We start from the raw sequence: 19,045 nt of genomic DNA, 5'->3' as shown, positions 1-19,045 counted from the left end.
CCCTAAATAGCACAGGGAGAAAAATATTTGCAGCAACTTATTGAACAAAGCAGTAGAAAATTGGGATGTTTTCACTTGCTTGTTCGCTGCTTGCCTGTGCTGTTTCACTTTTTCTTCCCTCCCTGCCCAAATCTTCCTGCCTTCAAATACCAAGGAAGGAGAGTAGTCTTGTTACGTAGCACTGACTAGTTCTTCGTGACTGATCTAACCTCTCCCTAGCATGTATTTCATTATCCCTATCACTGGAATATCTTCATGCAGCCCAAGGTATTAAATGCTTGGTTTTATGCAGCAAGAAAGTGTTTGATTTCTGTATATAAACGAAGCAAAAACATTTTTGCAAGCGTCTTCCAGGTGAGAAAAATTCAGTGTACATTGTTTAAATGTTCTATAAATGTGTGTGTRTATATATATATATATTTAATGGAGAAGGGTTACATGCTTYGGTAAAACCAGACTTGGAAGCTAACTTAGACACTTTCCTGTTCCAGCTGCCAGGACAGGGCTCCAACCCGCTCAACCACCGATGGCTGTTACTAATTCGCACATGCGGTGGAAGGAGTTATGAGTCTGATGCCGTATTGACTAGGTTAAGTTTAGGTCCCCAAATGCCTAAAATAGTCATATTAATTAGCTGTAGCTACCTAAATTTAGAAAAGAAGCCCGTGAGCAGAAAGGCCGCAGGAGAGCTTGCTAGCTGAAAGGAGGTGGCAGAAAGGGCTTACCGCAAGTGCAACTGAGGCCCTTGAGGCTGGAGATTCACAAAAGTAACGTGAAAATCTCGGCCTCAGCTGCCCRGCAAAGAGGCAGGAGGAAAGCTGACGTTTGAGGCGGTGAAGAGGCTCCCGGAATCCCCCCCAGGACTTGGCTTCCGCTTTCGCTCAGTGTCCCCTTCAGGCCTAAAGCAAGACGCGGGGCCCTGTGGTGGCTCTCTGCGGCGCTGGAGGCCCTGCTGCTCCGAGCAGGACGGGCGCCAGGGCCCCCAGCTGGGCGACGTTGCGGCGGCTCCGCGCAGGGGTTCCCCGGAGCGGGGATGTCCCCAGGCGGGTGCTGTGCGCCCAGCCGTGCACCGAGCTGTGCACGGCAGCCCCCGCGGCGGCGGCAGCAGCCATGGCCACCCACCTGCTGCTGCTCCCACCACCCGAAATGCCAGTCCTCGTTTCTCCCCATAAAGAGTCGAGGATCAATATTTTCTTTTAGGAAACCTCTTGATAGACCTATTCCTGTTATCAGCGACTGAGCTTTTGCCACCAGCCACTTGACTACCCTTTTTCAGATGCCATGAACATCAGTTTTCTGAGATCTCACACCAGGCCGTTCTCTGAGGTCTTGACCCCTCGCAGTGCAACATTGCAAAACCTGAGGGAGATTTAAAGCACTTCTCAGCAGCGAGGGTATCACTGAAAACCTGCTGAAGCCGAGAATCAGTCTGGGCTTCTTAATTCTCAGGTCACTTTGGGGGAAAAAAAGTGCTGTTGGAGGCTGCTTTTGATGACATCATGATTCTTCCTGTCTCTGTATGGCTCAACTATTCTCCTTCCTTTTTCTCAAGACTACATTGTAACCTTCTTGTGAAACCACTGTTGTTTGTGCACTGGCTGCAATACTTGCCAGAACCGCAATACCCACTGGATAGACATCAGTCTCACAATGTTCCTATGTTATACTGGGAATAGCAACATAACATTCTGCAAGTTTTTGTCCTAAAAATGTAACCAAAAAACGTGCGTCGGAGAAAATACGTTTCTGTGCAGTTGGGGACATTTGAATAAATACATTTAACCTATCAGGCATTTCTATCTAGATCTGTGAGGGTTCTTCACATCATCACGGTGCCATAAATGGCAGATTTAGTGGGAGGTAAAGCAACTTTTGTGGGAGGTAATATTAATATCTTTCACTGAAAAGAGGTCCTAAGATATTCACCAAATTGGTCCAGGCACAAGGACAGGCCTGGTGTTTACAGACTAGGCTTACTGGAACATAATCTTTAACTCTGCCTAGGAAAGCACCCAGGTTACTTGGGGACGTTCTGCACTAGACACTAGTGCAGGAGGGATTTCCAGCAGGTGCAAGTTGCAACTCAGTTCAAAGAGTTTCTTTATATTTAACAACATTTGGATGACTTCAGGAAAGACGCGATTAGCTGCAACTCCAGCTCCAGTCTATAGTTCTAGAAACCAACGGTCCCAAAGTAGGAAGTTGGAGTTCCCCAGGAAAGGGTCATGCTGAGAACCCAGACRTGTGGCTTCAGCTACAAAACCTTATACCAGCAAGTATTTTGAATGCTATTTTTCTTTATTGAAAAACCCAGTTCTGCTAGCAAAAGCAAATCTGTGGAGACTCTTCACCTACTAGAAAAATTATCATCCAGGATGAGGTGATGTAAAAAAATGAGATAACTTTAATATGCAAGGGTAGAAGACTGCTCAGGGACAAYTGAGCACTAAAGGCAGGACAGAGGGTGCAGGTCTGAAGTTTCTGTGTTCAGGCTACAGAGACAAATGACCAGRTTGTGGTTTCTGCAAGAAAAAGCTACTGAAGTGAGCCCAGCCTGGGGCTATGTAGCTAATTAGGAGAATGGAGCATCTCACATGAAGATTGAAAGAGCTGGGCCTRTTTACCCTAGGGAAGAGAAGATGGAGAGGGGATCTTATCGGTTTGTACAAATATATTAAGGGAAAGTGTCGAGACGATAGGGCCACGCTATTTTCATGGTGGCCATTTCGTTCAGAGAGGAGGGAAACTCTGATTTCACAAACTGAAACACAGGAAGTCTCATCTGAACACAAAGAACATGAAGTCTTTCCTGTGAGGGTGACAGAGCACTAGAAGGGGTTGTCCAGAGAGACTGTGGAGTCTCCCTCTCTGGAGATCTTCAAAACTTCCCTGTATGTGATCCTGTGCCCCGTGYTCTGGGTGTCCCTACTTGAGCAGGGGGATTGGACTAGATGATCTCTAGAGGTTCCTCCAACCTCAACCATTCTGTGATTCTGTAACAGTCCAGAAATCAGATAAAAATGGCTCAAATGCCAATTTTGCAACTGCTTCATAAAAAGAACAATCTCATGATTTGGGCTGAGGCAGAAATGTGGAGAAGCTGACATGATTTTCCAGCAGATGGGATTGACCATGATGCTTGTCCATTCTTTGGCTCTGATTTACCACCTTTGTTTCAGCCATGGTGTTGTTAAAATAAGTTAAAGTAGTCCGGCTGCATGCACAGTCTGACTGCTCACATACTAGTTTCTCTGTTAATAAAAAGAATCACCTAATGCAAAATYTTGTCAGTTAGGTGGCATTGTAGTGGATTTTGGGTAAACTTTCAAAGCAAAGAAATCATTTAATTAATCATTTAATCATTTAAAAAATCAGTTCACTGATCACAGGTTTTGGATATCTGGTCTTGCAAAATGTTCACACATCTTAGGAGAGCRAGATTGTCAGGACCAGGCCCATGTAGGCTGGAGGGGATGACTGGCAGCAGCCTGGTAGTACTAGCCTTGTATTGGCCTTGCCAACATTAAAGAAGCTGCCACCTTGCAGAGCAGAACATGCTGAGCAAAGATGAAGAAGAAGATGAAGATGTCCATGGCATCTCCTCGCAACATAGATAAACAATCTTAAGAAAAGATAGAATTCCTTCTGGAGCCCAGATTGCGTTAAGCAAGTGCTGGCGCTTCTTGTCACACAGCCCTTCTTTTGCAGTGTGAGTTTTGGGTTGCCTTTCGCAGGGTGGGCWGGTCAGCGCAGGGGAGTTGATTTTTCATTCACACAATGAGAGAGATCAGGTGGCCCTGATAACAGGTGTCATGCCAAGTTGTTGAGACTTCATGCTAAGCTGCAAAGCTTGAGTCACTACCAGTGATTTGGTTTTTCCCCAGCTTCTCACAGAGGAAATAAATACAAGAAGTGCTCCTTGAGGCCACCCAACAAGGCTCTGAAATGTAGTAAAATGTGGGGCAAACTGCAGTTTAGAGAAAAATACCACAGATATCTCGGTGGGTTGGCCTGGAAGGCATCTGCTCTGTGAGCTGGGGATGGGGAATAATTGGCTAATGTCACCACTACAGGCAGTGCTGGGCCAGGCCCCTCTCACATCAGCGGGGATGTATCAGAGGTCCCAACTGGCCTCTGAAGGGAGCTGGGGCTCTACCAGCCAGAGTCAGCCCCCATGTGTCGGTGTCAGCACTTGCCMTGTGCTGTCTTGGTTACTCTTGCATTAAAAAGTGATCAAAGTGGGTCAGAGTCTTGATGCAGTGACACTTAGATGCTGMGACATGATAATCTTTGTTTTATATGGTAACAGAAAGTGGAAATGCCACAATTTGCTTCATCTGCTATAAAATATATTCACTACAACCACTGTGGAAATAAACAATAGCTGGAAAWAAACAAAATACGTAAGGAGATACAGCAAAAGTTTTTAAGTTACTGGTCATGACTTCTTGCTGATCTCTGGCTGTTTTTGTTGAACGTGTGATTGATACCATGGGTGCATGGAGCCCCAAATCCCTTCTCACGCAGCTGAAGAGAGACACCTGAGTACATGTCAGTGGGTGAAGGGATCTTCTAGTTACATTTTACCTGCAGGGAATCCAGTTTACCCACAACCAGGCTGCTCTGCAAGGTGAGCCTCAATAAGTGGGAACCACCAGGAAATTCATTTAAGGGAAGCATCTTTTACCCAAATTAATAAAACTTAAGTGTAAGGGTACCTAGAGAGAAGAGGTGCCTTCCCAAGCACTGATCCCAGCCCAGAATCCCGAAACAGGCTACGTGGGAGAACCAGAGAAGCAGTCAGCACCACAAAAAGCACTGGTAGCTCTCATGGATACTTCTTGTTTCTGCATGTGTTTGTTTCCACATGAGGGCCTCWGTAGAGTCTCTACTTTTCATGTCAGTATAATCTCATTTTACTTTCACATAGCATTCATTTCAATTAGAGCCGACTGTTTGAGGCCTGGCCAGATGATTTCACAGTTCCTACCAGCTTCAAGCAAGATCACTGCAAACATAGGACGTGCAGGTCCATTTCTACACCAACCTCTAAATACTGTTTTGAAGCTATTAAGACAGCAGTGAACAGGCATCTCATGGGTAGGGAATGTCCAAATTCTGTCTGCCTCCCCAAAATTATCATTCTTTCCATTTTCTATGGATCAAAAATACATGCCACTTTTATGAGCCTCAGACCTGCCCCTCCCTTACAAGTGCTGGGTCTGAAATTCACAATAAATATTATTTTATTAATTATATAGCTAGCAGGAGTTTTCCTAAAATACCAACTGCTGCTATGTCAACACCATAGCTAACTGGGCAGGTTTTCTGGCACCCTGCCTCCTTCATGTTAGCCCAGATCTTGTGAGAGAGCGAGTGTGTGTGGATGCATCTGGAGACACTGGCCATCCTTACACCTGTGGGTGCTCAGCAGCTCTGCAGCTGTGTCACAGAAATGAAACTGCTGGAAAAGGAGCGCTGCAAGCCACCCTAAGAAATAACAAAGTGGCAGCAAGTAGGGCGAGAGTGCTTTGAAACAAGAATGGATTGTTGTGCACTCAGYGGATGACGCGCCCGGGCTGCGCCGCTCCGAATGGGTGGGCTGCGCTATGGCTGGGAGAAGCCAGGCACAGAGCCAGGCCTGTACAATGTGGGTGTTTGTGTGGTGGGTCCGTCACCCCCTTCGGAGAGAGCTGGACGCACGAGCGAGAGCTGCCAGATGGCAGATGTCTGGAGGGGCACAAGGAGAGACCAAAGCGTAACCACATTGTGCATGGAAGTCAGCGGCCGGAGCCCATCTGCAAGTGGGMACTTGCAGCTCACACTCCTCGTGCAAGCTCACGGGAAAACGCTGACGAGTCAGAACTGAATTCCCTGCTGTAATCTACATAATTGAAAAACTGGACTAGGGGTTGGACTGATCTCACTCCAGGTTGTGCAAATCCAGAGGACAGGGCAAGCCTAGCTGCAGCCGAGCAGCTCTTGGTGTAGGCACACAAGAGGCCTGCAGGAACACAAAACTGGCTCTACTCTGCTCTTGCTGCTCGTTAACTCAGGGGCTAATTAAAGACTGAATCAGCCTGTACATTACATTAAAGCTCCAAAAACAGAAAGCACAACAAGTTCAGCTATGGTCTTTCCTCTCCCTTTGACTGTGAGTCTCTGGGGGCAGGCGTAAGGATAAGGTATTGACTAAGGTTTTTGCTTCTCTACAAAAGTTTCTGTCTTTTCTGCATTCAATGCAGGCTGAAGAAACAGGCAGCGGCCTGGGGCTCCTGCCCATGTCCTCCTCGCCCCGCTCTTCTGGCTTGACCCAGGGTACAAGCAGGCGGGCCGAGCCGCGGCTCTGCTGGCTCACGTCACAAGTCTCTATGTACCATGCGTTCTGAACCACTCGTCAATGTAATAAATAATGTCTGTCCATTTCTGATGTCTTGAACTTTTATTCTTATCCCACATTCCCAAGCAAGAGAGGTCTGAGATCGCTGGCTACTGAAAGGCTGCAGCTATTTGGAATGAGGAGAGTACTCCCGCTCATACCTCTTGGAGGCAAGACRAAAAAATAGTCTCTTAATACTAGTTGCCTTACTCCACCTCCCTTTCTCAGCTCYTATCAAAACCAGGCAACTCAGAGTAGTTAATTTGATTTACACCCAAGAATAAATCTGTATGGACAAACCACTWTGAGTTACTTGAGCTGCTTATTGACACATTTAGTCGGTTCCACCCTACTCCAGCAACAAAAAGTTGCCAGAGAAACACCAAGATGTGGGTGTTGGTCTGTGATAACTTTTAACATCTCTCCAGGCTGCATTTAGATGTGTATTTTTGTTGGGAGCCTGGATTGACAGAAAATGCCTTGCAARAAATGTGAGCAGTTGCACACCATGGTGATATTATGGGTTGTTAGTGACTTGTCAGTTGATGTTCTCAATTACTGTTATTACCATTATTTTAAAGCCGTGTGTGTTTCTAGAATTGCWTTATATCAGATAATAAGTATACTCATTCTTTAGTTACAGTAATTAACAGTCTGAGTTTGATTCTGCCACCTCAATTGTTCCAAGAGCTGGGACTGGTTACTATGTCTACAAAGCACTTAGCTCTTTTCCATGAGCAGATTATAACCTCCTAGTTTTAACTCGTTATCCCAAAGACTCTCCTTCCTATCTCTGCCTCTTCTGTGCCTCATTCCTGTCATTAATGCCAGCCATTTCTCCAGAGTTTGCTCTCCCAGAGAAAGGTCTGGGAAACCCAAGAATGAAAGGTCTTGAAAAACAGAATCTCTTTTTAATGAAGTAAAAATGCCATTCCTAAGTAATTCCCCTCCTTTGGCATGTGGCTGTGGAGCACATTAGCTCTAACCAGCACTAATGAACAGCTTCCGTATGAGCCTCCCGTGGGCTGCTATTACATTTCCTATCAGTTGTGCCTGCGTTCGTCAGCCTGGGCAGGTAATTGCCAGTGCTGAGCAGTCCAAAATGCAGTGAGTGCCCGTGTGATTGAAAACAAGACGATAACTGCTAGTTAGTGCAGAGCAAACTCTCGCTTTTTAGAGTTACCTTAAAAAAAAAAACTGAGTGTGACCTGAAAAGAGGAAATGTATTAGAGCAAGTTAATAGCAGGAGAGATTCTGTAGTGTGGCACTGCTGGATGCAAGCACAACTTAAGGCATGACATTAAAATAGCAGAATGTTTTCCTGAAAAAATAGTGTATTAGGCTGGAAAGCTGCTCTGAAGGGGCTTTGCAGAGAAGAACAACTTCCTTCCCTCTCTCTCCCCTAAAAAATATAAAATCTGGATCAGACAGAACCCTGGAGGATGGTGCACGGGCACAAGCATTAACTCTAGGAAAAGAGACAGGATTGGATTGTTTAATAGAATTGATTGGATTTTTATTTTTTAGAAAGCCTTGCTTGATAGTGCATATACATTTTATGCTACATGGATATAGATGGTGATTGTAACCTTTTTTGTTTTTTCAGATAGAATCTAAATCCATTTTTTTATACAGCTGAGAGACACATTTTTCTAGAGCCCTGAAACTGTGGTACGGCCAGCTCTATTTAATTAGGTCAGCTGCTGTAATGTACTGCTCACTGGAGGACACATGCATATTATTCAAAGCTGAAGCCTGCTTCTTACAGATATGTTGACATAGGAAGATCATATTAGACCATCACTTCATGATTCAGCTTGGCTTTAGGTAACTACCCTGTAGAAATCAAGGTTTTGCTTCATCCTAAAATAAAATAATAATAAAATAATAATAAAATAATAAAAATATAATAATAAAATAATAATAAAATAATAATAAAATAATAATAAAATAATAATAAAATAATAATAAAATTATAATAAAATGTGGGGCCTTGTTACATGAAAAATTGTTGCTCTCACATCAATACACCAAACATCTCGGATGGATTTCTTACAGACTGAAAGGCAACAAGTTGCCAATGGATATTCATTATGTCAGATCCTCCGTTTTGAAATTCACTTCACACCTTGGGTTCACAGTCACCCAAGTCACTTAACCTTCCAATCACACATAAAACATATTTTCCTCACAACTGATATGGCTGAAATTGTTCAAACAACAACTACCTTCTCCACTGAGCAGCCAACATGGGGAGAAATGAAATGGCCATGCCGGAGCTCAGGACAAAGCCCAGGTCTGTTGATGCCTGTCTGTGCATATTGGCACCTTCAGCATCTCACTCTGACAGTGCAAATCACAGTACAGAGCTGTGAATTGTACACAGAGTACAGTTTTACCAAAGATACAGAAAGAAAGAGCCAAACTAACCTTCTGTTGAACATGACAAGATTAGCAACATGTTGGATTTGCTGTTAAGAAACATGTATACAGATACTCTTATTTCCCACATGTGCTTGATTTCTAGCTAGTGCATTTGTAACCAGTATTTCCAACAACAGTAGGAGCTGGCCCTCTAATCTCCTCTGCCAATGACCCGCTTAATGCACATGGACCTCTTTCACCCTCTGTGTGGCAATAGGTTGTCTTAACAAATCCAACAATACCAAATAATAGGGGTGAGCTCAAAACTCTGCTCCTGGCTTGGCTGGTGCTGGGGGCCGTGTTGTAATGTAGGGCTGAACTCCAACACTTCCACCTCTTTCTTATAGACTGGGGGCACATGKCTTGGGGTGCCAGAAATGCCACAGAAGACTCTCATCCCACAAAGCCTTATCCCAAATAAACCCCTTATCTTTAGCCAAACAATGTCACCTGATGTTGTGTGCRATTGCAGCCTGTTAAGATATAATGAGTAATAAATTTGAAAATCAAATTTAAATGTTTTCTTRTCTTTTAATGCAGTGTAAAACTCAATGATGTCTGTAGCTTTACGCTGACCAGATGAAAGCTCTGAGCGGAAATTTGTACAGTAGGTAATATTTACCCTGGCAGGGCTTCAGTAGGCAATGGCTGCTGCTTTTATTGCTCTGTGGAATAGAAGCTCTGAATTTTGCACTGCAATGAACCATTTATTGTCTTGGAATTGGCAGCAATCACCCCCAGCTGGATGTCTGTATGTTTTCTGTTTGTGAACAGGCCGATCCCCGAGAAACAAGCTAGCAGCCAAGTCAACTTCTTTATGAATAAGAGAAAATCTTTACTCGCGTATGACGCATTTGAGCTTGAGGGCAGCTATTATTTTGGGAAAGGCCAATTAAAGAACTTATTAAAAAAAGGACATTGTGAGTCTTAAGTATGATATTCTTGTGCTGCCTTAGGTTATGCCTTGCTTTGCATAACCCAGTGGACTTTTCTGAAACGATATGTCACATTTAAGCGGCACTGGGGTCAAAAGCTCTGGGCGGAAAGTCAGAGCAAAGCTTGGTCTCTGGCTAAGCTATTGAACTGCTTAAATTGTTCCCTTCTGYCTCCCACTTTTTTTCTGCCTTGTGTTTGCGACTGGAATTGCTCTTTCCTATCTGTTTCTCTGTTGCATAACCCTGAAGAATCCTTCTGCTAACTGAAATAGAAAAGGAGCCCAAGAAGAGCCAGCAGCTCAGGACCCCAAAACCGCGTAGCATGAGGAGATTATCCTGCGTGCTTAGAGGCAGTCCGATCAAATCTCACAGACTCGTGAATGTCACAGGATCTGCTGTTTTCTTTATTTTCCTGCTGATGATAATCAAGGAAACACACAGTAATCTTGACTTCATTAACATGTTCACACATAAGTTTCTGGTCTTGTGGTTGCTGAGAAAACATGAACCAAGAGGGTCTAAAATCCTCAAGGTAAATAAAATCAGCTCTTTGTTTTTCCGAGACCTTTTTTCACTCTTTCTGGGTTAATACGCCTAAAGTTTCCTTGTTGCTTCCCTTATGCAACAACACAAACACATACAAAAAAAAAGCTGTTTTGAAGTGAAATGGCCTAGAGCAATCTTTGCTCTCATGCCCAATCAGAAAGTTTTAGGATTTTTTTCCTTCTCTGGTCCAAAAGTGTGTGCTGGAAGTCAGACTTTCTGTAGAAAAGTGTGCTGGATATTTGCGCAACTTGCACATTTTTTTTTTCTATTCTTTTAAATAGGRACTTCCATGTTGGTTTTCTTCCCTAACAGTCTGTGATCAAACTAGACTAAGAATATCTGGGCTCTGTTCTCACAGACTTCCTGCATGACTTCAGGAAAGTCCTCAGTGCCTCAGTTTTTCTGTATGAAAAGGGAATACTCATATATCCGTTTCTAGTCTGTTTTGGACTGAAAACTCTTTTGAACAGAGATTGTTTCTTAACACAGGTACGTACAAGGCCAAACACAGCCAGGCTTTATAGCTGACCTCTGCTTGCATTAGATGGGCAGTGGAGCAGGGATTGCAGTTCAGGTCTCCTCCTCACCCAGGCTGCTTCAGGGTGTGACGATGGGAAGAAGCAGAATCCAGCCCGGCAGAAGCCATACAGCCTGTCTACCAAAAAGTGAATATTTGCACTGGTTCCTGTGGGAGCCAGACGGGGGAATCATTTAAATTTATTAATGCRGCTGACTTGCTGCTGTCAGGACTAACCATTTATGGACATTAATTAAATAAATAAAGCAAAACAAAGATCAGTGTAGTTAATTCAGTATATAAATCTAGTCAAAGAATATGCTCTGGATAGGACTTGTTCCAGACATTTGGATGGCAGTCTTTGATGCCTTGTAATAGAGCTCTCAGAAACAAATGTAAATATATTTGTCATGAGACACTTTCCTGGATTATGGATTATTTCTTAAAGATAGAGCTTACTCTTTCATAATATGCATACAGTTCTCTAACCTTTGCCAATAACCATGTTTTAAAGTTTGAATACTCGATATTTTCAGGAAGAAATGTGAGAAAGAAAGAAAAACACAATAGTTTCCGATCATCAAATATTTTGGGTGAGTCATTCGCCTGCACAGCTAGATAAATGCAACAGGACATCCTGTAACCGTTGTGCAGTTTTTAACTTCTACATTTTTTCCCTGCAACATAAATAGTGAAGTAGGGAAGAAGATGGCAGTGGATTTCTGCCTGTGCAGTGATACTGTCCTCTCTTATTATCTGTTATACTGTCCTCTGCTCTTGCATCCTTTCACCTGTTATGAGAGGGATGTCAAGCAACCTTCCAGGTGACTGCCCATCCACTTATGGAGATGTTCTCCTTATATCAGCAAGGTGCCCRTGGTCTCCTCCTGGCCATCAGCAGGGAATTCAGAGGTAAAGCATCCTGAGGCAAGTTACACAAGCTAAGGTCATTTTTTAGAGCCTTTTGTCTCTTGAAGAAGTTCCAGCAGTGACTGGCATCAGAGGGAGAGGGTAGCTGAGAGTCTACACTGGAGCCTTACTAGAAAAAGATCACAGAATCACAGAATCACAGAATACTCAAGGTTGGAAGGGACCTCTAGAGATCATCTAGTCCAACCTTCCTGCTCAAGCAGGCACACCTAGAGCATGTGGCACAGGGTGGCATCCAGGTGGGTTTTGAAAACCTCCAGAGAAGGAGACTCCACAACCTCCCTGGGCAGCCTGTTCCACTGCTCTGTCACCCTCACAGTAATAAAGTTCCTCCTCACCTGGAGACGGAACTTCCTGTGCTCCAGCTTGTGGCCATTTCCCCTTGTCCTATCGCTGGCCACCAATGAAAACAGCTTGTCCCCTTCCTCCCTGCATTCTCCCTTCCTGAACTTACACATGTTAATCATATCCCCTCTCAGCCTTCTCTTCTCCAGAGAAAACAGGCCCAGCTCACTCAGTCTCTCCTCATACGAGAGAGAGTTCTGCAAAAGAAGAAAGATCTGAAAGGAATTCTGTGCCAACCATCCTTTCTCTTACTCATAGTTTAGAGACTAATCTCCCCTCAACCTTTGTTTTTAGCTCTCCCCATGTGAGTAGAAGAATTTCTAAGAGATTCTGGATTTCCTTCTTGATGCTGATAAGTAGATGATKAGAATACCAGTAAAAATAGCGTAACTGAATTCAAACAAATCTTGCACCTAATAAAAGAAACAAATAATTCAGAACATAATAATTCTGTTCAGACAACTGATATATTTAAACACAATGGAGAAAGAAGGAAGAGTTGAAACACTTTGGGAAAAAAAAAAAAAAAAAGGCTTTCCTCATTCCTAGCTATCTATAAGTACAAACAGAGCTTTGAACTTCATATCTTTCAAAGTCCATCTGTTATTATCTGGAGGATTTGCAAAAGAATATCTGGTGCCAGGTAGATAAACATTCAGTCATAAATCTTAGAGTAAGCGTGAGAGACAGAAYGTTTAGGTATGTGCATGTGTGTGCTCACATGCATAATCACAAAAAATTAAACAGCCAGATATATAATTACAGATCAAGTAAATGGGAATTAGTGGAGAGATTAAACATGAATAAATTCTGTCTTCCAGTAGTAAATTTTAGAGCCAAGACTTTGCACCAGAAATAATTGCAACCTCCTTAAATTCAACTTCTCAAATCCCTTCTCAAGATTTATCTTTTCTGTGACATTGATAAGCAGGTAGCAGATCACCTAGAATAATCACATGACATTGAGAGATACGGGGGTTTATTTTCCCTGATTGGCAACTGGAACTACCAAGATGTCCAGGAGCTACATATAACAGAACACTATATAACATAACATAACATAACATAACGTAACATAACATGACATAACATAACATATGTTCCTGTTCACTCCCTGGCTAATCTTCATTGCCATTTAGTAGTATTATTTTTACTTACTATCAGGAAATACTGCTCTGTGTTTCAATAGGACATAGGTAGTAGGTGTCCATTTGTGGGTGTGGGTTTCAGTAAGTCCCATCATTAAGGACCAGTAATAAAATCTGTCAATGTGCAATCTCAGAACTTCATGATCTTCGTGACAGTGAAAGGAGGCAAAGTCAATGTCTAAATGCTATTATATGCGTTGTATTGTGGCACTGTTCTCACACGCTCTCTCACATACGTATAAATCACAATAGGCAGAGCGATAAAGATACTTTCTCCAGGATTTCTGCAGGAAGAATTTCTTTCTTTTGTACTTTTACATAGGTTTCATATACAGTTCTTCCATTTCTGCATTTTTGAGATTCTCCTGTTCCTGTGACAGGCACTCTAGCAGCAAGCATCTTGTTCTTTACCTTGGCAAACCCTTTTTTTCCCATTTTCAGCCACCAATTCTCCTGCTGTCATCTATTTCACAATGGTTTCCTTTAACACAACAACTTCTACTCCCTTTTTACTTTCCATCTTGGAGAGTTCTCTGGGACAGGGGCTACCTCTGCATTTACCTGTATGTATATTTATTTATCCCCAAGAAGCCTGAACTMCAAACCTCAACACCCTATTACAGTAAATAATGCTAGTGTGGGTGAAAGAAAGCTTCTACTTCTCAGTTCCAAGTACCACCTGGAACTCCTACTGAAACACTGCTTCTTAGTATTGGTCAAAATATTATTTATAGGTTACTGTAAGTTACTCTAAAGATTGTTCTAAACTTCTTCATGGCTTCCGTCAGCCCTGAGCTCCATCCCCAAAAGTCTTTCTGCTTTTTCTCTTTCATCTAGTTTCAGCCTCTGCTCTGACGACTCTCAACATAGAACCTTTTCTTTCTCTCCCTTTTAATCAGGATAGCCCTCCTGAATAACTTTTTCTCTAAATCCAACCTGAAAGATCTCTTTCATTCCTATTTTTAATCCCACAATTGTTTCCTGGAACCTTTGATTTAGTTGGCTTAGTACAATATGCTATGAAAAATACCCCAGGAAAGACAGTGTTGCTTTGTTCCAGATGGTACTTCTATTTTTGTAGTGGCTGGCAAAAATCTTTAGTTTACTCACTAACATTCTTCCAGTGTTTGTTGCTGGTGACTGTGGTATCAATTTTCTGGTATGTTCTCAACACTTAGTATGGTGTAATCACTGTAATCCCTTACTTCTCTTTGCACAGCAGGACATACCTAATAAACCGGTTTAGGGTTGTACTTCCCTTTATCTTTGATGACTGACGCAGTTGAGCTAATAAGTCTTTTCTCATTAATTAATTGAAAATGTTTGCAAAATTTAAACATTTGCAAACCATGTAAAAATGTGAACATGAAAACAAATAGTGGAACTGGGATTGGAAATAGAGTTTGTATTATGCTACTCTTAGTTTTTACACATATGGCTACATGTATTTATTTTTATAATGGATGCTTCAGGGGAGCTGCTACACTGGATAATAGCAAGAAACATCACATTCACAGAGCATATACAGAAGTCTATGTGTAACTGTATTCAGATGCATGCTGGTTTTGCATGAGAGTTTGTATAGTTCTAAGTCCATGTCTACATCTAGCCTATTCTGCCTTTATCTAGAATGCAGCACCATCAGAAAACTGGTAGATGTTTTATACGGATGTTCTCACTGTCCCCTTCCTTGAACACAGCACAAATCACCCTTATGGTTCAGATCACTCTTCATAGCTTAAGAAGGAAAATGAAACTTGACCRATTTATCCTTTCCTGGGTAGGCTTGGTTTCAATATCCTGGGATCAGACAGGATCAGGTCAGGTGTAGGTGCRGATAGGTGCAGTGTCCGGGGAGGTGATACGAAGCCACCTCCAAGCAGACATCCCAGCATCCATGCCTGATGCTTTGACACGTGCTGCACCTCTCCTCTGCACAATATCTTGATCCTGGCTGTTGTGTTCAGCAGCAGAAACCTCTCGGTGGTTGCTGACAAAAACGGGTGGGCACTGTGGCGATCTTGTGCAAGTGCTTCCTCATTGCCTTGGAGCTGGACCTGGTCTAAGGCATCTCCTGCATCAATGGCCTTCTCGGCATAGCCTTTCATTCACCACAGCCAGCTGAATGATAATTATCAGTCTGTCCTACAGATATCATGATTCCTAGTGAGCGTCTGCCYATGCCTTTCTTTGATTTCATATCCTACCACATTTGTAGATACAGTCTCCTGTCACATCTGAGAGATCCAGGAAGGTGCTCCTGCAAACCCATCTGAAGCTTCTCCCAGGGCTCCAGCAGTGACTCCCTCTCCCCATACTGCCACATTCACACAAATCAGTCCCTCTCCGAGGCTCCACAAAACCCTAGGAGCTCCTTAGGACCTTCTTGCCTTCTTCTTGTGGTTGCAGAGTAGGCTGGGAAGAGGCCACTCAGTGGAGGGGTCCTCAGTGCTTCTAATTCCCTTTTTTCTCTGGCTGACAGTTTCTTTGAGTAGTGGGAGTCCTGTGGGACATCTTCACAGAGCTTTTTTCAGTGTTTCTCTTGTTAAACAAATAGTCCACACTTGTTTCTGTTTATTTTCATTTGTATTCTCCACTGTTTAGATGAAGGGAAAGCCACAGGGTCAAAAACAAACAGGCTGCTTAGTTCCTAAAGGTTTGTTGGCCATCATCAAAGGGTCTCTTTGTCCAACACTCTTTCTAAGTACTATTATTTCATACTTTTATTTTTCTAAATAGTGTCTAATCTGAGCTAACACTTTTAGGAAGCACCAGATTGTTGCATTTCTCTGTGTGCTTCCATTAGCAAACACCCTTCGYCCGCTCTAATAGCAAGTTACTATCGCTGCTAGTCAAAACCAGACTCTTGCCAGAACTATTTTTAACTTGCCTCTCAAGAAACAATGTAATACTGACTGTGACAACCATGCAGTTGTCAGATACTTGCAGCTTCATTTTTCAAATGTCCGTCAGCCTTTAAATGGAGCACAGAAATTTTGGTCTGTCAGGCAAGGTTATACTCACACAATTAGTAGAGTTTTTTTTTCTCATACTTTCCCTTAATTATATATTTGGGTGGAATAAATGTTTCTTGACATCTTTGTTACATTTTTTTCTTTTCAAATGGATCATGTTATTCCTGGTGTAATATTAAATTGGATATTAAGAGCCTTATTTTAAATTTGGATTTCAAATATCAAGCAGTGAAGTAGTTCCACGTGGTGTGAGACAGGACATGTCCTCCGCAAACACTGGGTGAGGTACTTGGATGTGCTCTCGATAGGTAGGGTCTCATACATGATGAGTTCATTGTTTTTACTCTTCTGCAGACAACTTTGAACCACTACCTGCAGAACAGCTGAGGGTTAAAATAATTTCTTTCATCTGGAAGACAACTGGGTAGTGATGAAAAATTGCAAAGAGTGGATGGTGTGAGTGAATCAAAAGTGTGGTCTCACTTTGGGGCCAGTGTTGCTGACAGATGACCAGATAGGGCAGGAAGCTCGAGTAGGAGTGAAAGAATTTTGTTTAGGAAGGCCTTGAGAAGACTGAAATGAATTAGCAGACCAATGTGTGTGGAAGGAAGACTCACAGGACAATATAGATGAGAGGCCATTTAGTCCAAATTCCCACACAAAACAGGTTAGATCCAGCAGTCCAGGTCCCCAGGTCCCTATCTAGAAATTCTGAGTATTTCCACSAACAGAGATCCTCAAGGTCTCTAGAAATCTGTTCCAAATATTTAGCCACTCTCGTGGTGAAAATACTTTTTCTTATATCTAATTGGAATTTTTCTTGCTGCAAACCTGGCCATTATCTCTTGTCCTTTCACTTTGCATCTTTAAGCATCTGTCATCTTCACTAAAACATACCTTTAAGCAACTAAGGRTTCTAATTAGTCCTCTCTGATTAAACTGGTTTCAGCTTCTTCTCCTATGTCATGCGACCTAGTCATCTCTGCAGCCCTCTGTTGAACCAGCTCCAATTTACAAATTGTCCATGTTCTGAAAGAGGTAGAAGATAACAAGATAGAGAAAAGATAGGAGAGGAAATTAATTGTGGAAGAAAACTGTCAAAAAATAATGCTCTAGAGCTATCAGGATAATATGTGCAAAAGAAAATGGAAAGTGTGAAGGGAAAAAAATAGCTGGAGGAAAGCCACATAGCTCCAGCTATATTCAGTAGTAGCTCTACTACTCAAGCCCATCAAGAAACTTGACCTCAAAAGATTTACCTGAGAGCACTGGATTTGRTTTAAAAAAAAATCTAGTTTAAAAAAGCTAACTGATTTGGTAGCAATTTGAGTAAATTATGGAGAAGACGAAACAGACAGTTATTGACATAAGATGGTCAACTATAAAAACAGGTGATACAGGTGGGTTTATCTTTGCATTACATTTATTCTCTCATGAATGAGATGTCTTGAGTTAGACAACTCTGAGACACAAATGTGGGGATGGAGAATGAGATGCCTAGACTCTGCTTTCTTGATTTTCTTTCTTGCAACAGGCTGGGCCTTGAGCTTGCTGTGCAACAACTTGCTCATTTGATTTGTTCTGACCTTCCAGATTACCAGGATAAGGGCCATTTGTCAGTTTTTGCTTGAAATGTTTATCAGGGCTGTAGCTGTGACTAGTAGAAAGAAAATTCTTCTATTGAAAGTGCTGTGAATTGTTCCTCTGATCGTGAGCTTGCAGATCAACTCTCTGTTGCTCAATGACCCCATCAAAGTACTTGGCAGATATCAACTTGACACATCAAGGCATGCAGCTACTTTGGGGGCTTGGTAATGTCAGTCCTTGACGATGCTTTAGATTCATGCAAAGGTGATGGCAAAGCAGAGCGACATTTTGAGTAATACCACTGAGTAATGGAACAACAGCCAGCGTGTTTTAAAATGTGCCTGCATCATTCTAAAAAAAAAATGCCTTTTTAGAGAAAACATTTGCATAATTATCCACAAATCTAAGCYGTCATATAATTATACAAAATGTCTGATAGTTAAATATTTGCTATATTACTTGGCCAAGAAGATATTTTATATTTTTCAGCAATATCTGCAAATTTTTAATTGTGTATCTACCTTTGCTATGGGTGCTTGCTTTTTCACTTTTGTCGTCTTATTTTTTTATGACTAATCAGTCTACTTAATCAGCTGAATAAATGTCAGCTCTTTTCCAGAACTGTGATTTACACTCAAAAAACTATGTTATAAATAAAAAGTGTTATAAAATGTACAGAAGCAGCTAAAATGTAGCTAGCATATCATTCCATAGCAGGCCAAGTCTAAAGCCCAAACTGAAGAGATCAGAAGTCAAACAGAGAAGTAGAGCATGCAGAGTCCRACTATCTGGCCAGTTTTGTCCTATTTGAGTTCCAAAGAGACAGAATCCAGTTTAGCTCTTTTGTTAAGGATATCCAAGAAGCTGGATAAGAGGAAGGATATCCAAGTGTGCCTTACCAGGCACACTACCTGCTGGTTGTGATACTTCACTCTCCCTGCAGGTTCCTATTRGATAGCATTACTGAGACGTGAAAAGCTTGGAAAGAATGTATTATCTTCAAGTTTTCTCTAACTTGTGATTAAGCTAAAGAATGTTAAAACTTAACATTCAACAGAGGTTCAAACCCCAAACAATACTTATTCTATTTATTCTTTTTCTTTTCCTTTTTTTAGCTTTATTTAGCAGAAGTTTTTAAAAAAGAGTTGTCAGTCAGTAGCTTAGATRATGGATAAGAAATGGATCAGAATCTATGTGCAGTAGGTATGTTGGTTAAGAAAGCAAAAGATTGCTTCTTTAGCTCTTCTCTGAGTTTGTAC

This window comes from Nothoprocta perdicaria, unplaced genomic scaffold (genome assembly GCF_003342845.1).
Source record: "Nothoprocta perdicaria isolate Ctin4 unplaced genomic scaffold, notPer1 scaffold_65, whole genome shotgun sequence".
NCBI lineage: Eukaryota > Metazoa > Chordata > Aves > Tinamiformes > Tinamidae > Nothoprocta > Nothoprocta perdicaria.
Note: the sequence above shows the minus strand (reverse complement) of the source record.